Source organism: Lithobates pipiens, unplaced genomic scaffold, assembly GCF_037356315.1.
Source record: "Lithobates pipiens isolate NorthernLeopardFrog02 unplaced genomic scaffold, aLitPip1_a1.2 Scaffold_19, whole genome shotgun sequence".
In the NCBI taxonomy this organism is placed as follows: Eukaryota; Metazoa; Chordata; class Amphibia; order Anura; family Ranidae; genus Lithobates; species Lithobates pipiens.
In genome coordinates this window covers 596652960-596678293 of record NW_027507764.1, presented here as the reverse complement: position 1 = coordinate 596678293, position 25334 = coordinate 596652960, and the positions used below count along the sequence as shown (strand labels likewise).

Here is a 25334-nt window from a genome sequence, read left to right as displayed (position 1 = left end):
GGCAGTCAGTGTTAATACTGCATGTCTGGGGCATCAATAGTGAGTGGGCTGGTGGCAGCTTAGGCGCCAGGTTGCGATTTCTGGTCACATTGGTGACCTGGCACCTGGGGTTTGTCGAGCTCTGGTTTAAATATGTCGTTTAAGGAGATTCAATTTTTTACTTCTGTTCCAAATGAAATATTTGGTGATGTCTCTGGGCCCTCGTACACACGGGTCGGACATTCCGACAACAGAATCCGTCGGATTTTGTCCGAAACTTGTGTTGCATACACACGGTCAGACTAAGTTGTCGAAAAATCTGATTATTCAGAACGTGACGACGTTATTTCGTTACGATGGGACTACGTTCAGGCTGGTAGGCAATAGCTTTGGTCTAGGAATTTGATCTGAGCATGCGTGGCACTTTGTCCGATCGGAATTCTCTACACATGATCAGACCAAGTCCCATCGGATCATGTTGTCAGAAAGTTTTATAGCCCAGCTCGAAAACTTTGAGCCGCCTTCTTCCCTGAGCCGCCTTCTTCCCTGAGCCGCCTTCTTCCCTGAGCCGCCTTCTCCAGACGCCGTCCCTCTAACCGACAACCCTTTAACAAAAGGGGCCCCCAGATCCTACCCCTCTGTGAATAGGTATGGGGTAATAACCAGTGGGGTAGGATCTGGGGGCCCCTTTTGTTAAAGGGCTGTCGGTTAGAGGCCCTTGTCCATAACAACATGGGGACAAGGTGCTTTGGGGCATGTGGCCTGGTACGGTTCAGAAGGGGAGGTCGCTCACTCGTCCGTCTCCGTCCCCCCCCCCCCCCCATATCCTGACCGCCAGACTGCATGCTCAGATAAAGGTCTGCTATGGATTGGGGGGGCGCCACGTCAATTTTATTTCACGTTTTGGTGCAGGGTTCCCCTTAAAGTCCATACCTGACCCGAAGGGCCTGGTATGTACTGGGGGGGGGAACCCTACAATGTTTTGTTTATTTTTGATTTTTTTTTTTGATTTTTTTTTTTGGTGGAGTCCACACCATAATATTATTGAATAAGTACATACCATTGCATGCATTCGAAGAGTTAAAATCTGGAATAAACCAAACGGATGTGCGTTGGCTGATTTATGCCGCGGAGTAGAACGCACGCTTCCAGGAGGTGAGGCTGTCTGTGGGATTTGAACTCACGGCTTGAACCCTTTGAGGGCAGCAGGACACACCGCTATGCTACAGAGCTGAGCCCATACCTACAGAGAATACATATTTACTAATGTTTCATTCTATACAATAATGTTTTGCATTAATATTATAGTAACAACCATGCTGATGTGGCATTGGCTAGTAGGCGTTCGCCTCTTTTCACCATTTGCTGCCGAGTCTAATGCGAGATCTCAGCCGGTGATTCCATCTGTGTGATTGATTTATTTATTTTCCCCCATTTGAGGACAATTATATTGAGAACGTATTACTAGTGTTTGATGGGACTACTTTCTATTGTAGGTGTAATAGTACTCAGCACAGTGCCTTGGGCCCCCTTCACAGTTGTGTGACCTGAAAGTTGTGTGATTTCCGATGCGACTTTAAGCAATGCCTGTGTAATCTTGAGGTCTGTGGACGCAGGGAAAGGCGCACAATTTTCCCCGATTCCAGGGAATCCTGTGTAAGCTTGAGGACTGTGGACCTCGACTCGCATCAAAGTGGGACCAAAGCAGTGCAGGGACAGATATGAACGGTACACATTGGAAATCACGGGGTATGACTTGTCATGTGACTCTGATGTCCGAAGTCGCACAAGTGTGAGAGGGGCCTCAGCCCGACTTTGTGAGCGATTTCAGAGACATCAGTGCACTTTCCTGAACAGATGAAGAGTGAAATCACATAGGTCCCAACTGTCCCTGATTTGGAACAATGTCCCTCTGTCCCTCTGTCCTCCTCATTCGTCCCTAATTCTGGTCTGTATAGTTGTATATAAAATGCACTTTTTATCTTTCAAAAAGGGGTTTCCCAGCACTAAACCTTCATCTGATTTCTAAATTGCTTTGTTTGTACATTTCCAAAGCCAAGCTAAAGGAATGTTTTTTTTTTTTTTTTTTTTTTTTTTTTTTTTTAACCAGTTGCTGACCGCCGGCCGTCAAAAAACGGCCAGGCGGCGCAGCTATTGCGGCGGGAGGCCGTCATATGACGGCCTCCCGTTTAAACAGGGATGCGCGCGATCGTGCGCGCGCATCCCTGTTTCTTCGGTGGCGGCGTGTCACGGAGACACCGCTCGCCACCGAAGGGGGTGAACAGCCATTCGTTATGGCTGTTTACCACGTGATCGGCCGTGATGAAGTCACGGCCGATCACAGATGGTCACACCCCCTACGTGCACGGCGCATGCGCGCGATCGCGAGCGCGCTGCGCGTGCACGTCGGTGGCGGCGTGTTCCCCGGGAACACTGCTCGTCACCGACACTGGTAAACAGCCATTGGCTGGCTGTTTACCCACGTGATCGGCTGTGATCCTTTCACAGCCGATCACTAAAAATGTAAACAAACCGCGGTAACGGGATGTTACCGGGTTCTCCTCCTCACACACTGATCGTGTGTGAGGAGGAGATTGCGGTAACATCTCGTTACCGCCTACAGTACACATCAAGCACACTGATTCCCCCCCCCCCCAATAAAGAGGACCTGTCACCACCCCTCATAATACCTGTCAATCACAGTCCATCAGAGTACCTGTCACAGTCCATCAGAGTACCCGAGTACCTGTCCCAGCCCATCAGAGTACCCGAGTACCTGTCCCGGCCCATCAGAGTACCCGAGTACCTGTCCCGGCCCATCAGAGTACCCGAGTACCTGTCCCGGCCCATCAGAGTACCCGAGTACCTGTCCCGGCCCATCAGAGTACCCGAGTACCTGTCCCGGCCCATCAGAGTACCCGAGTACCTGTCCCGGCCCATCAGAGTACCCGAGTACCTGTCCCGGCCCATCAGAGTACCCGAGTACCTGTCCCGGCCCATCAGAGTACCCGAGTACCTGTCCCGGCCCATCAGAGTACCCGAGTACCTGTCCCGGCCCATCAGAGTACCCGAGTACCTGTCCCGGCACACCAGAGTATCCGAGTACTTGTCACGGCACATCAGGGTACCCGAGTACCTGTCACGGCCCATCAGGGTACCCGAGTACCTGTCACGGCCCATCAGGGTACCCGAGTACCTGTCACGGCCCATCAGGGTACCCGAGTACCTGTCACGGCCCATCAGGGTACCCGAGTACCTGTCACGGCCCATCAGGGTACCCGAGTACCTGTCACGGCCCATCAGGGTACCCGAGTACCTGTCACGGCCCATCAGGGTACCCGAGTACCTGTCACGGCCCATCAGGGTACCCGAGTACCTGTCACGGCCCATCAGGGTACCCGAGTACCTGTCACAGTCCATTAGAGTACCGAGTACCTGTCACAGTCCATTAGAGTACCGAGTACCTGTCACAGTCCATTAGAGTACCGAGTACCTGTCACAGTCCATTAGAGTACCGAGTACCTGTCACAGCCCATCTGAGTACCTGTTCCAGTCCATCTGTGTACCAGAGTACCTGTCACCGCCCTTCAGAGTACCCAAATACCAGTCACCAAACCATCAGAGTACCTGTCACCAGGCCATCAGAGTACCCGAGTACCTGTCACCAGGCCATCAGAGTACCCGAGTACCTGTCACCAGGCCATCAGAGTACCCGAGTACCTGTCACCAGGCCATCAGAGTACCCGAGTACCTGTCACCAGGCCATCAGAGTACCCGAGTACCTGTCACCAGGCCATCAGAGTACCCGAGTACCTGTCACCAGGCCATCAGAGTACCCGAGTACCTGTCACCAGGCCATCAGAGTACCCGAGTACCTGTCACCAGGCCATCAGAGTACCCGAGTACCTGTCACCAGGCCATCAGAGTACCCGAGTACCTGTCACCAGGCCATCAGAGTACCCGGGTACCTATTTGCAGCCCATGTCTCATAGAATATACGTTGGGGTGTTTACTTTCCAAAATGGGGTCATTTTGTGGGTAATTTCACTGTCCTGGTGGTCCAGGACCTTCAGAAGTGTGATGGGTAGGAATGAAATAAGATGTGTCATTTATGCTCCTAGAACGCCTGAACGTACTACTTCAATGTTCGGCCTCTCTATGTGGCCAGGCTGTGTAAAAGTCTCACACACGTGGTATCGCCATACTCGGGAGGAGTAGCAGAATGTATTTTGGGGTGTAATTTTTGCTATATACATGCTATGTGTTAGAAATATCTTATAAATTGACAATTTTGTGTAAAAAAAAAATGCGTTTTAATTTTTTTCCACATATTCCAAAAACCTCTGGAAAAAAATGAACCGTTCAAAAGACTCATCATGCCTCACAGATTATACGTTGGGGTGTCTGCTTTCCAAAATGGGGTCATTTTATGGGAAATTCCATTGTGCTGGTACTCCAGGGCCTTCAAAAGTGTAATAGGTGGTTGAGAAATGAGATGCGTAATTTTTGCTCCTAGAACGTCTGAAGGTGCTACATCAATGTTAGTGCTCTGTATGTGGCCAGGCTTTGTAAAAGTCTCACACACGTGGTATCGCTGTACTCGGGAAGAGTAGCAGAATGTATTTTGGGGTGTCATTTTTGCTATATACATGCTATGTGTTAGAAATATCTTATAAATTGACAATTTTGTGTAAAAAAAAAATGCGTTTTAATTTTTTTCCACATATTCCAAAAACTTCTGGAAAAAAATTAACCATTCAAAAGACTCATCATGCCTCACAGATTATACGTTGGGGTGTTAGCTTTCCAAAATGGGGTGATTTTATGGGAAATTCCATTGTGCTGGTACTCCAGGGACTTCAAAAGTGTAATAGGTGGTTGAGAAATGAGATGCGTCATTTTTGCTCGTAGAACGTCTGAAGGTACTACATCAATGTTGGTCCTCTGTATGTGGCCAGGCTGTGTAAAAGTCTCACACATGTGGTATCGGCGTACTCGGGAAGAGTAGCAGAATGTATTTTGGGGGGTAATTTGTTGTATACATATGCTGTGTGTGAGAAATAACCTGATAATATGACAATTTAGTAAAAAAAAAAAAAAAAAAAAAAAAATCTTCATTTTGCAAAGAATTGTGGGAAAAAATGACAACTTAAAAAAACTCACCATGCTACTTACTTAATACCTTGGGATGTCTACTTTGTAAAAAGGGGTCATTTGGGGGGTATTTGTACTTTCCTGACTAGTTAGAGTCTCAAGAAATGAGATACACCTGATGTACTGAAGGCCTGATCAGAAGTGATGAATTTTCAGTGATTGGCACCATAGATTGTAGACTCTATAACTTTCACAAAGACCAAATAATATATACTAATGTGGCTTATTTTTACCAAAGATATGTAGCAGTATACATTTTGGCCAAAATTTATGAAGAAAAATTACTAATTAGCAAAAATTTATGACAGAAACGAAGAAAAAGGCATTTTTTTCACAAAATTTACGTTTTATTTTATTTATAGCACAAAAAATAAAAAACCCACTAGTGATTAAATACCACTAAAAGAAAGCTCTATTTGTGTGGAAAAAAGGACGCAAGTTTCATATGGATACTGTGTTGGATGACTGAGTAATTGTCATTCAAAGTGTGAGAGCGCTGAAAGCTGAAAATTGGTCTGGTCAGGAAGGGGGTGTAACTGCACTGTACTGAGGTGGTTAAACCAATAAAAGCACTTAAGCTGGCCATACACCTATAGATTATCTGCAGATTTTCTATGGTTAGATGGAAAAAGTGTCAGATTCCTCCATCCACACAGTTTAGTGAACATGGAGAAATCTGTTGCTTTTTTTCCATCTAACCATAGAAAATCTGCAGATAATCTATAGGTGTATGGCCAGCTTTAGAGGTTTAACTAAATATTTTTATTTTTTTGGAATAATTCTCCTTTTTAAAGCGCAGATTCACACAAAAATGGAACCTCCACTTTTTTACACAGTAAAAAATGACAAATCTGGTGGTCTGAACAAGCAGGTAAACGTGAAAACTTTTTCTTATTGTGTTCTTTTTGTCTTTCCATATATGAAGTTTATCTTGATACTCCTCCCCTGAAGAAGCATTTCAGCGAAACATGTCGGGCTAATGTGCAACAATATGTTTTCACGTTTTACCTGCTTGTTCAGACCACCAGATTTGTGAACCAATGTAATCATTTCTCACTGTGTAAATGCTTTTTAACCTGGAAATGTATTAAAAACAAATGATCTGTTCTCTTTAGTTAAAACCTATTTGTATGCACCGTTAAAATCCCTTTTCCATCTATCCCTATTTCCTGTATAATACAGGTATTTGCACCCACTTCCGAGCATAGACTCCTCCCTCTTCTCATCCCCCCCCCACCCCCGCTGTCTGCTGGGGAAAAACACAGATCCCGGAGACAGCAGGGACCATCCGGATTGCGCAGCGAGACTCGTGCAGTAGGGAACCAGGAAGTGAGTCCACAAGGCTTCATTTCCCAATTCCCTTACTGAAGATGGCGGCGGCGGCACCCGAGAGCCAACGGACAGATCGGCTTTGGGTGAGGACATCTCGTGTGCCCTGGGACAGGTAAGTGTCCATATTTTAAAAGTCAGCAGCTGCAGTATTTGTAGCTGCTGACTTTAAAAAATAATAATAATAATAATTCGCAAGACCTCGTCTTTAACCACTACAATACCGGGCACTTTCGCCCCCCCCCCCCCCCCTCCTTCCCAGCCCAATTTTCAGCTTTCAGCGCTCTCGCACTTTCACAAATGACAATTGCGCGGTCGTGCTACACTGTACCCAAATGAAATTTTTATCATTTTGTTCGCACAAATAGAGCTTTATTTTGGTGGTATTTATTCACAACTCTGTTTTAAAATTTTTTGCGATATAAGCGTAAAAAAAAAGCGGAAATTTGGAAAAAAAAAAACAATATTTTCTTTTTTCTATTTTAAAAGAAATCCAATAAAATCAAATTTTGTCATCAATTTAAGCCAAAATGTATTCTGCTACATGTTCTTGGTAAAAAAAATTCAGTTAATCGTATAATAATTGGTTTGTGTGATCACAGACATATGTGTGCAGATATTTATTGGGACATATGTGGGGGACATGTTTTTATTATTAGGGACATGTGTGGGGACTGTGTTTGTACTGTGTGGTGTGTTGTGTGTTTGTACTGTGTGGTGTGTTGTGTGTTTGTACTGTGTGGTGTGTTTGTACTGTGTGGTGTGTTTACACTGTGTGGTGTGTTTGTACTGTGTGGTGTGTTTGTACTGTGTGGTGTGTTTACACTGTGTGGTGTGTTTGTACTGTGTGGTGTGTGGTGTGTTTGTACTGTGTGGTGTGTGGTGTGTTTGTACTGTGTGGTGTGTTTGTACTGTGTGGTGTGTTTGTACTGTGTGGTGTGTTTACACTGTGTGGTGTGTTTGTACTGTGTGGTGTGTTTACACTGTGTGGTGTGTTTGTACTGTGTGGTGTGTGGTGTGTTTGTACTGTGTGGTGTGTGGTGTGTTTGTACTGTGTGGTGTGTTGTGTGTTTGTACTGTGTGGTGTGTTTGTACTGTGTGGTGTGTTTACACTGTGTGGTGTGTTTGTACTGTGTGGTGTGTGGTGTGTTTGTACTGTGTGGTGTGTGGTGTGTTTGTACTGTGTGGTGTGTGGTGTGTTTGTACTGTGTGGTGTGTTTGTACTGTGTGGTGTGTTTGTACTGTGTGGTGTGTGGTGTGTTTACACTGTGTGGTGTGTTGTGTGTTTATACTGTGTGGTGTGTTGTGTGTATTACACTAGACTGGTGATCAGTGAGTAAAAAGCATCTCATACTCACTGATCATCAGCCGGCTGCAGAGATCTGCTCTCCTCTCCTCAGCGATGACTTCTGTGCCTAGCAACCGGCTGTTTGTTTACATCACATGACGGCCGTGATTGGACACGACCGTCATGTGATCAGGAGGGCCAATCACAGAGCCCTCCTGCCGATCTGAGATGTGCCGTGTCCGGGTGACACGCGCACATCGGGATCGCGCCGCTGCACGCGCGATCTCGCTCCTTCTGATGGACGTTCAGGAACGTCCTATCAGAAGTAGACGGCTCCCACCCGGCCGTATATGTGCATTGGCCGGGTGGGAAGTGGTTAAGAAGGGGTTTTAGGAGGTGTGTCCTATGCCTACATACTTTTACTAATAGGCGTCCCTTTTATACCCATCTTGAAAAGTTGGGAGGTAAGAAATCTCCCCCTGAAGTCGCTCAAAGTAGTGCAGGAACTACTTTTGGGAATCGTTGTGTCGCACCAATTCGGACAGTTCCATTGCCGTCAGCAGGGCGCCGATTTGGACCTGCAATTTGAAGAGCTATGTGAAGATGGGTGAAGTTGCATAGATATGAATGGAAATCATGGAGGACAACTTTTCATGCGACTCTGAGGCCCAAAGCTGCATGAAAAGTCACCCAAATGTGAAAGCAACCGAATGAGACTCATTGATAAGACCTTTGAATAAGGCCCCATTTGCACTTTTGCGACCTTAAGACCCCTTTCACACTGGGGGTTAAAAATAACGCCTGCAATCTGCCCTAAAACAGCTACTCCAGTGTGAAAGCCCCCGAGGGTTCTCACACTGGAGCGGTGCGCTGGCAGGACGTCAGGAAAAAGTCCAGCCAGCAGCTTCTTTGGAGCGGGGAACTCAATGGGGCAGCCCAGCTATACCGCTGGCAAAACGCTGCGGCAATGTTTTGCCGGTGGATTTGGCCTCTTTTCGGCTGCTAGGGGTTAAAAACCACCCCGCTAGCAGCTGAATAGTGCCGCTAAAACGACGGTAAAGCGGCACCACTGGCGTCAGTGTGAAAGGGGTCTAAAATTGCACAGCTTTTCCAGGACTTGATGCAATGTCTGTGTAATCTGGTGGTGTATGGACCTCAAATCGCATCAAAGGCAAACCAAGGTAGTGTAGGGACAAATTTGCCCCACTTTCAGGACGCACAAGTGACAATAGGGCCAAATTCAAAGGTGTTATCCTGGAATCTCATTCACACAGCTGCCACCTGAAAGGCACATAATTTTGCTGCCACCTGAAAGGCACATTATTTTGCTGCCACCTGAAAGGCACATTATTTTGCTGCCACTTTGCCCCAACTTCTGGGAATGGGTGTGTAATATTGCACCCAATGTACCTCAAGTCACATGAAAGTCACACCAAAGTAGTACAGGGACTACTTCGAAGTTGGTGCGGATTGAAGTATCGCAGCTCTGAATGGTTATCATTGAGGATCAGGGGGGACAACTTCTCATCCAACTCAGAAATTTGCTGGAAAAGTCGCCCAACTGAGAATCAAGTCATAAATATTGTAATAAAAGGAGATCTCATTTATATTTGCATAGACCTTACCGATTTACATCAGCAGAACAAATGCAGGAAGTGATGCGCACAGGGGGCGGAGCAAATGTGTGGTGTGCCAAACAAATCGATGAACCCCACCCCCACCAAATCCCCCTACCACATCCACCCCACAGTCAGTTAGTACATATCCTACACTTACCCGGCCAATCAGCAGTGTCTCCTCTTTTCTAAAGAGAGACGTCACCATGTCCACCTAGATGGAGATCCTGACCAGCCCAGGAACTTCCGGGTGATTACAACGACTCGTCTCCGGGTCAGAAGGTGAAATCGCGCTCTTTTAATCACAACCACGATTAGTAATTTTTATTTTTGTTTTTCCATTTTATATTTTTTTTTTTTTTTTTTTTTTATATTTGCAGATATGCAAATCTGTATTTCTACATATATTTTTGTGTTGTCCCCCCTATACGTTGTAAAGCGCTGTGTAAACTGTTATCGCTATATAAATCGTGTATAATAATATTTGAAGGTAAACTTAAGGGCCGGTTCACACTATTACGATGGCGGACATCGCATGTAATTCGCAGCGCACTGCTGTTCACATGCGATGTCTGTGCGGTGCGATGTCACATACAGATAGTATGGCTGAAATCGCACCGCATTCAGTCTAAACACGCACGGGACCCTTTTTTGTGTTTGGACCAGAATCGGATCACGTGTGTTCACACATATGCGATCCGATTCATATCCAAACTGTCAGTTCGCAGTGTGATATGCGAGTTAAAATGGGGGTGTCATTAACATATAATGAGACTCCCCAGCAATTCACATTTGGCAGTGTGAACTGCCGTGCGTGTCCGGAGCGATGCGGGAACCCGCAGTTGATTGGCAGGGTTCTCGCATCGCACAAGTGTGAACCGGGCCTAAGGGAGTTTGATATGAAATGGTGTCCCTGGGAGAGCAGCAGGTGAAGTACAAAGACAAAGGCCCAGTTTGCGCCCTGCTTCACACCGACAGCGGGAGGAAATCGTTCAGCTGAACTCACAATTTCATTCCCGCATGTCAGTCCCGACTCCGGGGGGAATATCCAGGGCCGTCTTTAGAGCAGGGCAAATGGGGCACCTGCCCTGGGCCCAATGTTTGTAGGGGGCCCGCGCTGAAGGTTTTGCAGAGTGCGCAGAGGACACGGGACGGGAGGTTGTATTCCCGTGCTAGCCAGCTGAGAGGGGGCGGAGCCGGGAGCTCCACTGACGCTCTGACCCCGCCCCCGTGCAGCCTGTATGCTCAGAACAGAGCGGCTGTAGTGCGAGCCAGTGATCGGAGTGGGAGTGTCAGTGGAGCCCCCGCCCCCGGACCTCTGTATTCCCCAACCAGTATAGAGGGGGCGGGGCCGGGAGCTCCACTGACGCTCCCACTCCGATCACTGGATCTCACTACAGCTGCTCTGTTCCGAGCATACAGGCTGCACGGGGGTGGGGTCAGAGCGTCAGTGGAGCTCCCGGCCCCGCCCCTCTCAGCTGGCTAGCACGGGAATACAGCCTCCCGTGTCCTCTGTGCACTCTGCAAAACCTTCATTTGGGGCCCCAATTCACGGGTAACGGGGCCCCCCTACAAAGCATCAGTGGAGCTCCCGGCTGTTGTAGTGAGATCAGAGAATGGAAGCCCCGCCCACATACCTCTAAATGTATGTAGTGAGTTTGGCTGCCCAGGTATGTCCTTACACCCATAAAATGCCTGACTGCTTAAACCCTGAGCTGTGTTATTCAACTGTCAAGCTGTGTGTTGCTGAAAGTTCTCTGACCATCACCTGTAGCATGTCCGCAGTCTCTGATTGTCTCCTGCAGTATGTCGCCAGTCTCTGATTGTCTCCTGCAGTATGTCCCCAGTCTCTGATTGTCTCCTGCAGTATGTCGCCAGTCTCTGATTGTCTCCTGCAGTATGTCCGTAGTCTCTGATTGTCTCCTGCAGTATGTCGCCAGTCTCTGATTGTCTCCTGCAGTATGTCCGCAGTCTCTGATTGTCTCTTGTAGTATGTGTATTAATGTGCCCCTTTACTTGCTCAATTTAGGATTGCTCCACTGCTCAGTGAGAGGTAATGATGTGCATTAACCTGTAGCAACCAATCAGCGAACAGTAGTGATCTGCTTTAATCTCTAGTAGCCAATCAGTAAGTGGTAATGATGTGCATTAAAGGGATTGTAAAGCAAAATGTTTTATTTTTTTAAAATAACAAACATGTTATACTTACCTCCACTGTGCAGGTCGTTTTGCACAGAGTGGCCCCGAACCTGCTCTTCTGGGGTCCCTCGGCGGCTGTTTCTGCTTCCTCTCGCAGGTGCTTCTCACGTTCATGCGAGCTCCCTCGCATTGGTGAGAAGCACCTGCGGGCGCGCTCCCGTGATACAGCCGGCGGCTATAGCGGCTCGCTGTATCACAAGGCCCCGCCCCCTGGCGCGCTGCGTCATTGGATGTGATTGACAGCAGCGCGAGCCAATGGCTGCGCTGCTTTCAATCCATCCACTCCAGCCAATCAGCGGCCAGGCTGAGCGGCGAAGAGGATGGCGGGGGGGGCGAGCGCGGGATTTTCGAGGGGTCAGGTAATTAAAACGGGGGGGCTGGGGGCGCCGGCAGTGTCAGATGTTTTTTCACCTTAATGCATAGAATGCATTAAGGTGAAAAAACATTTACCTTTACAACCCCTTTAACCTTTAGCAACCAATCGGCAAGCAGAAATTATGTGTTGTAACCTCTAGCAACCACCCAGTGAGCAGTAAGGATAGGCTGTAACCTCTGGCAAACAATTGCAATCACCGCGTGATCTGCTGCAGTAAACTGATTTTGAGTCTACCCGCTATTTTTTGTATGTCTCAGAATGGGGGGGGGGGGGGGGGCCCAAGAAAATGTTTGCCCAGGGCCCAATCAAAATTAAAGACGGCCCTGGGAATATCAGAGACATCTGTGCAGGTTTCTGCACTGATATATCAATACAAATCGCACCAATTAGAACGGTGCAATTGCCACCGATTTCATGTGTCAAATCGCACCAATGTGATCCAGAGCTGACAACACTGCCTATCCACCGCCTGCGACTCTCCACCGCCTGCGACTCTCCACCGCCTGCGACTCTCCACAGCTCCTGTATATAAAGATTCCACCTTTATCACTTACTTGCAGGTGTGCTGAAGCTTCGCCAAAACCAATTAAAAGAAAGAAGAGGAAAAAAAACACCACAACAAACGAGCTCAATAATGTACTTTTTATTTTTCCAGCAGAAACAAAATTCTGTACATTTACTAGCTTCAAAAAATGTGTACATGATATCTGGGGGTTGTAAGGGCCCTGCTCATAGGAGCTTACAATCTAAAATGTGTCTAAACCTTAGAGCGGAAAGCGCTTTACTTTCCGTGTATAACGGGCAACACATCACATTTTTATCTTCAAGATATAGAAACATACATAAGTCATTATTCTTACAAAGCATTCCAACATATGTTTTGAAGAAGTCCCTTTTTAATATTAACACCCTCCCCCACCCCACAATCCAGACATACACACAGATACACACACATTGGTGACCATGTTCTGCTGGAAGCTGCTTTTCTGTGTACACGATTAATAAATAGTAGAAGGTCAGCAGATGCTCCCAAACGACATTTGCACGGTCAGGCAGGAACAACACACACACAACATTGACAGCATGGCCACATAAACCCACCCAAAAATGCACAAGAATTTCAGCAAACAGCCCTAGTTGGGCATTTGTCAATAGACACAATATCATTCCTTCTCCCCCCCCCACAAATTACAGTAAAAAAAACTGACTTTCTCAGGCCAAACACCCCCCCAGCCCTTTATATAATAGAGGTTGTATTGTTAGCACACTGACACACGCCCAATAGAAGTACACGCCCAATAGAAGTACACGCCCACCAGTATCTTTCCATCTGTCTCTTCATGTATGTCTAAAGTGATTGCACCTGATGAGCAGGAACACACAATACTATTTGCACCTGTGTTGGCCCTTGGCTATGTGCATCAAATCCAACTACAGGCCAAAGATTGACGTCCATTTAGGCCGGGTTCACACTATAGCGATGCGGGAACACCGCAAATCCGCGGCGTTTACCCGCATCGCACACCTCCCGCCGGCAGTTCACACTGCCCTATGCGGACGGCTGGGAGTGTCAATGTTATGTTAATGACACGCCCAGATCCGTCCGCATATCGCAGTGCGATCTACCGACTCGCACAGGAATCGGATCGCATGGTGTGAACCCCCATGCGATCCGATTCTGTTGCGGACCCAAAAAAGGGTCCCGTGTGAGTTTGCTGCGGGAGCCATGCAAATTCAGCCATACTATCTGTATGGCTGAACTCGCATCGCTACGGAGATCGGATGTGATTTGCTGTGCGAATCACATCCGGATCTCCCCCCGCAGCGGTGTGAACCGGGCCTTACAAAGCGACAATTTATTAAACATATGTACCTGTGCAGTGTAAGGCCTCTTTCACACTACCAATCCGTTCAGGTCCCCCTGTCAGTTTTTCAGGGGTCTATGGAGCGTCGGATGTCAGCGGTGACACGTCCGCTGACGTATGCAGTGGCCTCTCTAGCTTTCATATTTGGGGGGGGGGCGGGGGTCAGGGCCCCCTCTGGCCCCCCCTTAGTGATGCCATTGTGTAGATGTGGGTTCACATCTTGCCATGTTTCTGACCCTTTTACCTAACTGGGTATGTTTTTAGGTTCAGTACTCTGTATAGGTTAAAAACATCATTGCATCTTTCTTTTACAGCCTTCCTAACAGAACAGCTATAGCAAGTCAAAGTGAATGTTCTGTTACTACTACAGGCTCAATCTTCTGGAATGGTGATCTGCGTAACTTACCACCAGCATCACAATGTGCCTTATGAACTCGGCCTTCCAACTTTGGGCAGATCTCCTGTCCTTCATGAAGTTGCCAGGTTCATATTTATCCAGCTCCCTGTCCAGACACTCATAGCTGCCATACCGGCACTCAGAGCGGAGAAAGGTCATCGGTCTGGGCCTACGCGTTTTGGATATGGATGGATAGATCTAGCATTAGGGCAGAAATCTCTCTGGATAATTACTAGGGTCTATTATTTAAATGTCCATGGTTCTCTCATTGAATGAACATTGTGTAAGATGAGATCTATAGATCAGAGACAACCTCTAGTTTGCTTGTTCTGGAGCCCAGACAAAGGAAAGAAGACGTCAAACTATCACAAGGTGATTGAAATCTGCAATGATGGGAGCCTACCGGGCATCATCGTTTCCTCTGCAAAACATCAAAGCTCATTCAGACAGAGGGGCCATTTTTTAAGCTGGAAAGGTCAGCGCTTCTCCTTCCCAGATCTGTAAGAAAGCACCCGGGTCCAGCTTCCAACCTTCATAAACATTACCGATCGGACCTCTAACCAGAAACAGGCTGTTCGGGGGAGGGGCTTAAAGCTGTGGTCCCGCCCTGATCAGGTAGTTCTAGTTTGTCCTCTCTGTAAGCCGTCCTGGAAGATGACTTGGGGGGGAAACAAGAGTTATTACCTGTTAACTCATTTTCCAGGAAACTTCCGGGACGGCTTCAGTTCCCTCCCTTGTTTTTATAAGTCTAATGATGTAATCCTAAGCTGGTTGCACCAATGGGAGTTGTTTTATTATTTTATCTGTGCCTTTTGGTTATTTATTAATACTGAGGGGCTCCTGCCTGTGGGCTGTCTTTTATAATGTGGGTCATGTGTTTCCTGTGCTAGGTGGGAGGAGCCTATCTGTAAGCTGTCCTGGAAGATTCCTGGAAAATTAGTTAACATGTAATAACTCTTGTATATGTGTGTGTGTGTATATATATATATATATAATTTTAGTGAGAGAGCTGGGGGGGCAGTGGTAATAGAGGAAGGGGGGACATTAGTAAAAGAGGAGGGGGGAGTTGGTGAGAAAGCTGGAGGGCATTTGTGAGAGGTGAGAGAGCTGGGTTTTGTTTAACTACCCCCTTAAGCTCCTCCCACCATTAAGAAGTTGACCACACCCACATTTTGCAGTTATGCGTGCTGCAGCTCACATTATTATTATTATTATACGGGATTTATATAGAGCCAACAGTTTGCTCAGCTCTTGACAACATCGGGGAAGACGGTACAATTACAATTTAATACAGGAGGGATCAGAGGGCCCGGCTCGTTAGAGCTTACAATCTAGAAGGGAGGGTGAAGTGGAACAAAGGGTAGTAGCTGTGGGGGATGATCAGATGGACAAAATGAAAGTACAGTTGTTAGGTGGGGGAGGGGAGGCTTCTCTGAAGAGAAGTGTTTTCAGGGATCGCCTAAAAGCTAATAGAGTAGGAGATAAGTGGACAGATTGGGGTAAGGAGTTCCATAGGATTGGAGAGGCTCTGGAAAAGTCCTGGAGACGAGCATGGGAGGAGGTGATGAGAGAGCAGGAGGTCTTGAAGAAAACAATTAGTTTGGCATTTTGAGAGACGAGGTCAGTGATGTAGTTGGGGGCCGGGATGTGGACGGCTTTGTATGTAGTTGTTAGTATTTTGAATTGAATTCTTTGGCTGAGCGGAAGCCGGTGGAGGGATTGGCAGAGAGGAGTAGCAGACACCGAGCGATTGGTAAGGTGGAGGGATTGGCAGAGAGGAGTAGCAGACACCGGGCGATTGGTAAGGTGGAGGGATTGGCAGAGAGGAGTAGCAGACACCGGGCGATTGGTAAGGTGGAGGGATTGGCAGAGAGGAGTAGCAGACACCGAGCGATTGGTAAGGTGGAGGGATTGGCAGAGAGGAGTAGCAGACACCGAGCGATTGGTAAGGTGGAGGGATTGGCAGAGAGGAGTAGCAGACACCGAGCGATTGGTAAGGTGGAGGGATTGGCAGAGAGGAGTAGCAGACACCGAGCGATTGGTAAGGTGGATGAGTCTGGCAGCGGCATTCATGGTGGACAGAAGGGGTGATAGACTATGTAGAGAGGAGCCAATGAGAAGGGAGTTGTAGTAGTCGAGGCGGGAGATGACCAGCGAGTGAATTCAGAGCTTTGTGGTGTGATTGGTTAGAAAGGGGCGTATTTTGGAGATGTTGCGGAGGTTGAGGCGGCAGGATTTGGACAGTGATTGGATGTGGGGCTTAAAGGAGAGTTCAGAGTCCAGGACTACACCTAGAACCTTGGCATGGGGGGGATGGGATGGTAGTTGTGCCATCAATTTTGACCGAGAGATCAGGGGAATGGAAAGGGGCATATGGAGGAGGAAGAATGATACGTTGGGTTTTGGATAGATTGAGTGTGAGGAAGTGATGTGACATCCAGACTGATAGATCTGATAGTAAATTAGTGATAAGTGAGGAGATGGAGGGGGTGAGCTGAGGGGTAGAGGAATAGATTGGGGTGTCGTCAGCGTAGAGGTGGTATTGGAAGCCATGGGAGGCCATCAGCTGACCCAGGGAGGAGGTGTAGATGGAGAATAGGAGAGGTCCAAGAACAGAACCTTGGGGGACCCCAACAGAGAAAGGAAGAGGAGAGGAGGAATTAGAATTGTAGGTAACACTAAAGGTTTGGTTCAATAAGTAGGTAGAAAAGCAATGAAGAGTACAGTCACATAGACCAAAGGCGTGGAGTTTTTTGAGGAGGAGGTGGGTGGGGGGTGGATAACCGTATCGAAGGCAACAGAGAGGTCCAGAAGTAGGAGGAGGACAGAATGGTGTCCCTTAGTTTTGACCATTAGTAGTTTGTTTTAGGAGATCATCTTCTATGGAATGTTGAGGATGAAATCCAGACTGAAGGGGATGAAGACCATTATCAGCGAGGAGGACACTCAGTCAGTTGTAGACGAGACGTTCGAGGAGTTTGGATAAGAAGGGGAGCGAGGAGATGGGGAGCGAGGAGATGGGGAGCGAGGAGATGGGGAGCGAGGAGATGGGGGAGCGAGGAGATGGGGCGTAGGTTGTTAAGATTGGATGGGTCCAGTGAGGGCTTTTTAACACCACTTCAATACCGGGTACTTAGACCCCTTCCCGCCCAGACCAATTTTCAGCTTTCAGTGCTGTCGCAATTTGAATGACAATTACACGGTCATACAACACTGTACCCAAACAATATTTTTATCACTTTGTTCCCACAAATAGAGATTTCTTTTGGTGGTATTTGATTTTGTATTTTTTGCGCAACAAATAAAAGAAAAAGCCAGAAAATTTTGAAAAAAAACTGTTTTTCTTTGTTTCTGTTAAAAAATGTTTTGTAAATAAGTTTTCTTCAATGACGGGCACTGATATGGCGGCACTGATGGGTACTTATGGGTGGCACTGATCAGGTGGCACTGATGGGTACTTATGGGTGGCAATGATAGATGGGCACTGATGACACTGATGGGTGGCTTTGCTGGGCATCATGTTATATAACGGGGCCAGTCAGTGCCCATTCGTGGGCACTGATTGGCACAGATAGGGCATAATTTGCACATGTAGATGGCCATGGGGTATATACCTGGCCATCCACATGTTGCCTCCTTCCCTGGTGGTCCTGGTAGCTCTGCTGGTGGTCTAGTGTGGGCATTTGAGAGGGGATGATAAATAATCAGCGCAGACCCCCCCCCCCCCCTCCCCATCAGATGCGCGTGAGGAAAAGCCAATCAATGGCTCTTCCTGTTGATGTCGTGATTGAACACGGCTGATCACGTGGTAAAGAGCCTCCATCAGAGACCAAGATTGGTGGAATGGTGTGTCAGACTGACACGCCGCAATGGGCACTCCCAGGGGCTGTTATCCTGAAGGACGTCATATGACACCCAGTCAGGATAACTGAACCACCTCCCGGCCCTCATTCTGCTATAGGCCGGACGGGAAGTGGTTAAGTATGGAGGGTTTAAGGGGTGGGGGAAGATGCCAGAGGAGAGGGAGAGATTGAAGATGTGGGTTAGAGAGTGTAGAATAGAGCCAGAGGGGGACTGTAGCATTGCGAGGGAACCGGATCTAATAATAATAATACAGTATTGATTGGACATTGTTCTAGGTCTGGAATCCCATTCATGTGTCACACTTATTGCATTACAGGAAGAGGGTCCGACTATCACCATGGCAACGCCTCTCTGACATGATCAATTGAAGGTAAATTCTTGTTGGTTAACCCTGTATGTGAAGACTTTACATTTCTGCAATACCTATAATATAATATATTACTATTCCTTCTGAACGTCAAAAGTTGGGAGGTATGCATTCATATAGTGTGGGGGGGGCAGGATCTGGGGGTCCCCCGCAGCCCAGAGTTGTGGGGATGAGGCCCTTGTCTACATTAACATGGCCACAAGGTGCTTTGGGAGTGGGGGGGGGGACCAGAGCCCTCCTGCCCGAAAGCACCCCCCATATTGAGGGCATGTGGCCTGGTATAGTTCAGGAGGGGGGGGGGCTCGCTCGTCCCCTCCCTTGACTGACCTGCCAGACTGCATGCTCTGATTAGGGCCTGGTATTGATTTAGGGGGATCCCCGATGGTTTTCTCCCCCCCCCCCCCCCCAATATATATATATTTTTTTTTTTTGACAGCTGATGACCCATCGTTTGTTAAAGCGGTTCTTCACCCTAAAGGGGAAGTTCCGCTAATCTGATCCCTCCCCCCCCTCCGGTGCCACAATCGGCACCTTCAGGGGGAGGGGGGTGCAGTTACCTGGATAATCCAGGTATCTGCACCCACTTCCGGCCAGACCGCCGCAGACGTCCCGTCCCCCCCGTTGTGTTCTGGGAAACGCACAGTTCCCAGAGACACAGCGGGGGACCATAAGAGACGTGCAGCGCGACTCGCGCATGCGCAGTAGGGAACCGGGCAGTGAAGCTGTAATGCTTCACTTCCTGATTTCCTGACAGAGGATGGCGGCGGGGGCAGCAGCGAGATGAGCGATCGCTCGTCACCTGCCGCCGACATCGCTGGACCCCGGGACAGGTAAGTGTGATTTTATTAAAAGTCAGCAGCTGCAATATTAGTAGCTGCTGGCTTTTAATATTTTTATTTTAGGTGCAGAACCGCTTTAAGGATGTGGTTGCCGGCTCCTTAGCAACCAGCTATACACAGTGTGTTAGAGATTAACCACTTCAATACCAGGCACTTTCGCCCCCTTCCTGCCCAGGCCATTTTTCAGGTTTCAGCGCTCTCGCACTTTCAATGACAATTGGTCGGTCCTGCAGCGCTGTACCCAAATGACATTTTTATAATTTTGTTCACACAAATAGAGCTTTCTTTTGGTGGTTTTTATTCACGACTCCATTTTTTTAAATTTTTTTAATTTATTTTTTTTTATTTTTTTGTGATATAAGAAGAAATTTGGAAAAAAAACTTCTTTATGTTTTAAAAGAAATCCAATAAAATCGAATTTTGTCATAAATTTAAGCCCAAATGTGTTCTGCTACGTGTCTTTGGTAAAAAAAAAAAAAATCCAGTTAAGTGTAAAATAATTGGTTTGTGTGATCACGGACAGATGTGCGCAGGTGATCATTGGGACATGTGATTTTACTGTTACATATGTGGGGGATGTGTGTTTTTACTGTGTGGGGACGTGTGTGGGGACACGGGACCGGTGATCAGTGTGTAAAAAGCAAACCAAAAAAAAAAACAACTCCTATTCACTGATCATCGGCCGACTGCAGAGATCCGCTCTCCTCTCCTCTCCTCTCCTCACTGTCAACTTCTGTGTGAGGAGAGGAGAGCTCATCGCCTACCAACCGGCTCTCTATTTACATCACATGATGGCTGTGTCCAGGAGGGCCAATCACAGAGCCCTCCTGCCGATCGGAGATGCGCCATGTCCAGGGGACACAAGCGCATCGGAATCGCGCCGCTGTGTGGCCAAGCGATCCTCCTTCCTTCTGAACTACCACTCAGGAGGAAGCTCCCACCTGGCCATATACCGTATATACTCGAGTATAGGCCGACCCGAATATAAGCCGAGGCCCCCAATTTACCCCCAAAAAAACTGGCAAACTTATTGACTCGTGTATAAGCCGAGGGTGAGACATGCCTGTCCATCCCTGTGTGTGTGTCCGTCCATCCCTGTGTGTCCGTCCATCCCTGTGTGTCCGTCCATCCCTGTGTGTCCGTCCATCCATCCCTGTGTGTGTGTGTGTCCATCCATCCATCCCTGTGTGTGTGTGTCTCCATCCATCCATCCCTGTGTGTGTGTGTCTCCATCCATCCATCCCTGTGTGTGTGTGTCTCCATCCATCCATCCATCCCTGTGTGTGTGTGTCTCCATCCATCCATCCATCCCTGTGTGTGTGTGTATCCATCCATCCCTGTGTGTGTGTGTGTCTCCATCCGTGTGTGTGTGTGTGTGTGTGTGTGTGTGTGTCCAGCCTACCTGTGTCCCGAGCCTTTGTCCCGAGCCTCCGTCCCGTGCCTTGCCTCCGTCCCGTGCCTTGCCTCCTTGCCTCCGTCCCGTGCCTTGCCTCCGTCCCGTGTCGTGCCTTGCCTTGCCTCCGTCCCGTCCCGTGCCGTGCCTTGCCTTGCCTCCGTCCCGTGCCCTCTTCGTCGGCGCCTCGGCGGCCATTGTAAAATTCAAAAGCCGCGCCTCCGCCTTCGCCTGTGATAGGCGGAACACTGAATTTCCCAGCAGCCTGTGTTCCGCCTATCACGGACATCGTATCATCCTCGTCCGTAGTACGAGGATGAGACGATGTCCGTGATAGGCGGAACACAGGCTGCTGGGAAATTCAGTGTTCCGCCTATCACAGGCGAAGGCGGAGCCGGAGGCGCGGCTTTTGAATTATAGAATGGCCGCTGTCTGTCTGCTCGACACGCTGATCGAGCGGGCAGACAGCGATGACTCGAGTATAAGCCGAGGGGGGCACTTTCAGCCTCAAAAAAGAGGCTGAAAATCTCGGCTTATACTCGAGTATATACGGTATGTGCAGTGGCCGGGTGGGAAGTGGTTTAAAAAAAACATGGGTAAAAAACACGCCAGAGAAATGCATCAAACGCAGCCAGGACTGCTGTTAGAAATCACGGGCCCTATACAGCCTACCTGACAGGGCCCCCCCTTTCCCCTAGTAAAAGAGGACATAGATTTATCTGTAGTCTCAGCTGCACAGATGAATGAATAGGAAGTGTTTCGAGGCTTCCTGCTCATTCACAAACTGAAGCATAGTAAAAAAACAGTTTACTATGCTTCTGTGATTGGACACATGAGTGATTGGTACCGATCGCACACACAAGTCGTGCCCACATATGGATATATTGGATTTCATTTGATAGCTGATTGTTATCGATCAATGTGTAGAAATGTATCAAGTGACTTTTCTTACAATTCTATTTATAGAGACAATAACTGTCATAAAATGAGGCCACCGATTGTTACTGATCTGCTGATGGTGTTGCAGATTCTTTCACCAGAGAAGAAGATGACGGATGAGAACAAGATTTCTCTACAGGAAGAGGCGGGGATTATACAGGAGATGGACAGAGAATATACAGCATAGAGAGAAGATGAAGCAGACATTGGCGGAGTATAAGACCACCATGGAGCAGAAAATGGAGATGTTGCTGAATAACATGAAAAATGATCCCCCCCAAATCCCCCCCATGGATTTCCAAGGTGAACACCCCTAAAAACTGGATCTCACTCACCGCCCTCATCACCAAACTACATGAAACGAGGACCTACAGAGGAGATCCGGTATACATTTCTACATCGTGATACTGCTGGAACTCTTCTTCTTAGGATATGCTGTCCTTACCACAGACTGGTCCAAGGGGTGGGCGGTCCTAGAGATCATAGTCCCACCCCTTCTGACCCATGACGCTGGTTCCAATGGATGGATGCTGGGCTCTGGTCACCATTCTTCCCATGGCTTATCCTAATATTGCTCCTCAGGTATTAATCTCTAAGGAGTTCTAAGTCCTGGAGATGTGAGGTGGCTATACCGGGGCTCAGAATAGAAGATTCCCACAGAGCAGCTCAGCGGGACAGAGGGGGCTTCTCTGTAAAGGTGAACTTACCCTTTAACTGGCTTGGGTTAGGTAGACTTGAGTTAGGTTTGGTAGCGTTAGTTTTGGTAGAGTTAGATTGGGTTTGGTAGAGTTAGATTGGGTTTGGTAGAGTTAGATTGGGTTTGGTAGAGTTAGATTGGGTTTGGTAGAGTTAGATTGGGTTTGGTAGAGTTAGATTGGGTTTGATAGAGTTAGATTGGGTTTGGTAGAGTTAGATTGGGTTTGGTTTAGTTGATTAGTTTTGGTTTAGTTGATTAGTTTTGGTTTAGTTGATTAGTTTTGGTAGAGTTGGTTTAGTTTTGGTAGAGTTGGTTTAGTTTTGGTAGAGTTGGTTTAGTTTTGGTAGAGTTGGTTTAGTTTTGGTAGAGTTGGTTTAGTTTTGGTAGAGTTAGATTTAGTTTTGGTAGAGTTAGATTTAGTTTTGGTAGAGTTAGATTGGGTTTGGTAGAGTTGATTAGTTTTGGTAGAGTTGATTAGTTTTGGTAGTTGATTAGTTTTGGTAGAGTTGATTAGTTTTGGTAGAGTTGATTAGTTTTGGTAGAGTTGATTTAGTTTTGGTAGAGTTAGATTGGGTTGGATTGGTTAGGTTAGGTTATGTTGGGTTGAAGGCACCAGAGACCTTCACCATCAGAAGACATGAGCAACAAGCGGATTTTACATCCTGGATCCATTTGAGCCGCAACTTGTATTGATTGTATTTGCTTTTTTATAAAATTGTACCAATAAAGATATTCTAATCTTATTATATATTTCAACTTTTTACTATCTCTGCCAAATAATAGTCCCAGGGGTATTCATATTCTGGTGGGGTGATGGGAGAGATATCAGTAGTCTGGTGGGAGGGGTATTGGTTCTCTGGTGGGATGGGTGGGGTATTAGTATTCTGTTGGGAGAGGTATTAGTACTCTGGCAGGTGGGATGGGAGGGGTATCAGTACTTGGGTGGGATGGGAGGAGGATCAGTACTCTGGCAGGGTGATGGGAGGGGAATCAGTACTTTGGTGGTAGGGTTGTTGGTACTCTGGCAGGTGGGATGGAGTATTAGTACTCTGGTGGGATGGGTATTAGTACTCTGGTGGGATGGGAGGGGTATCAGTACTCTGGCGGGGTGATGTGAGGGGTATTAGTACTCTGGCGTGTAGGATTGGAGGGGTATCAACCGGTGAGAAGAAATCCCTTCAAACTGTTCCTGGAACTAGTGTCCCCATTGGATGATTTACCAGACAGGAAATCTTAGTTATTCTGGATGAACCATCATTCTTTAACCACTTGACCACCGGGCACTTAAACACCCTTAATAACCAGACCAATTTTCAGCTTTCGGTGCTCTCACATTTTGAATGACAATTACTCAGTCATGCAACACTGGACCTATATGAAATTGTTGTCCTTTCTTTCACACAAATAGAGCTTTCTTCTGGTGGTATTTAATCACCTCTCAGTTTTTTATTTTTTGTGCTATAAAAGAAAAAAAATGAATTTTTCTTCGTTTCTGTTATAAAATTTAGCAGATTAGTAATTTTTTCTTCATACATTTTGGCCACAATTTCTACCACTACATATCTTTGGTAAAAATAAGTACAAATTGGTGGATATTATTTGGTCTTTGTGAAAGTTATAGAGTCCACAAGCTGCGGTGCCAATATCTGAAAATTGATCACACCTGAAGTACTGACGGCCTATTTCAATTCTTGAGACCCTAATATTAGGGATGCACTGAATGGGTTTTTGGTGCCGAAACCGAAAATGAAAAATACACTAGGCTGAAAACCGATACCGAAAATGACTGTTTTTAAAAAATATTTTTATACAGGAGGTGGTCAGAGACTGGGGACATGGTTCAGGAGGTGGTCAGAGACTGGGGACATGGTTCAGGAGGTGGTCAGAGACTGGGGACATGGTTCAGGAGGTGGTCAGAGACTGGGGACATGGTTCAGGAGGTGGTCAGAGACCGAGCACATGGTTCAGGAGGTGGTCAGAGACCGGGCACATGGTTCAGGAGGTGGTCAGAGACCGGGCACATGGTTCAGGAGGTGGTCAGAGACCGGGGACATGGTTCAGGAGGTGGTCAGAGACCGGGGACATGGTTCAAGAGGTGGTCAGAGACCGGGGACATGGTTCAGGAGGTGGTCAGAGACCGGGGACATGGTTCAGGAGGTGGTCAGAGACTGGGGACATGGTTCAGGAGGTGGTCAGAGACTGGGGACATGGTTCAGGAGGTGGTCAGAGACCGGGGACATGGTTCAGGAGGTGGTCAGAGACTGGGGACATGGTACAGGAGGTGGTCAGAGACTGGGGACATGGTTCAGGAGGTGGTCAGAGACTGGGGACATGGTACAGGAGGTGGTCAGAGACTGGGGACATGGTACAGGAGGTGGTCAGAGACTGGGGACATGGTTCAGGAGGTGGTCAGAGACTGGGGACATGGTACAGGAGGTGGTCAGAGACTGGGGACATGGTTCAGGAGGTGGTCAGAGACTGGTGTCATGGTTCAGGAGGTGGTCAGAGACTGGGGACATGGTTCAGGAGGTGGTCAGAGACTGGGGACATGGTTCAGGAGGTGGTCAGAGACTGGGGACATGGTTCAGGAGGTGGTCAGAGACTGGGGACATGGTACAGGAGGTGGTCAGAGACTGGGGACATGGTTCAGGAGGTGGTCAGTGACTGGGGACATGGTTCAAGAGGTGGTCAGAGACTGACGGCATGGTACAGGAGGTGGTCAGAGACTGGCGACATGATAAAAGAGATAAGTGTGTTGTCCCCAGTGCAGCCAGTGTTGTGTCCCCTGTGTAGTCAGTGACGCCCCCGTGCAGCCAGTGATGCAGCAAAGAGAGAGGAGAGCCGCCTCCGCCGCCTGGTTCAATAGAGCGCTGGGAACATCACAGCTTTAATTTCAATAGCTGTGTGTTCCCCCGTCACATACAGCCCCACCCCCTTGTCCGGGGAACTGTGATAGACAGATCCCCTGTCCAATCTGGACGGGTGATCTGTCTATCAAAGTTCCCCGAACAAGGGGGAGGGTCTGTATGCGA

At 47.8% G+C, this 25334-nt stretch overlaps 2 long non-coding RNA genes across 5 annotated transcripts in view; one reads left to right on the top strand and one right to left on the bottom strand.

Moving 5' to 3' along the window:
• LOC143997841 (uncharacterized) overlaps window positions 1-25334 on the bottom strand; it is a 205451-nt gene that overhangs the window by 34075 nt on the left and 146042 nt on the right. The window lies entirely within an intron of this gene.
• On the top strand, window positions 17927-23045 carry LOC143997840 (uncharacterized). 3 transcript variants are annotated; one of them, XR_013277747.1, is made up of 3 exons: window positions 17951-18437; window positions 21633-22742; window positions 22836-23045. It is a non-coding gene; the product is annotated as an uncharacterized LOC143997840 (long non-coding RNA). The 3 variants fall into 3 exon arrangements; XR_013277746.1 differs by having other exon boundaries at window positions 22798-23045; XR_013277745.1 differs by having other exon boundaries at window positions 17927-18437; window positions 21633-23045.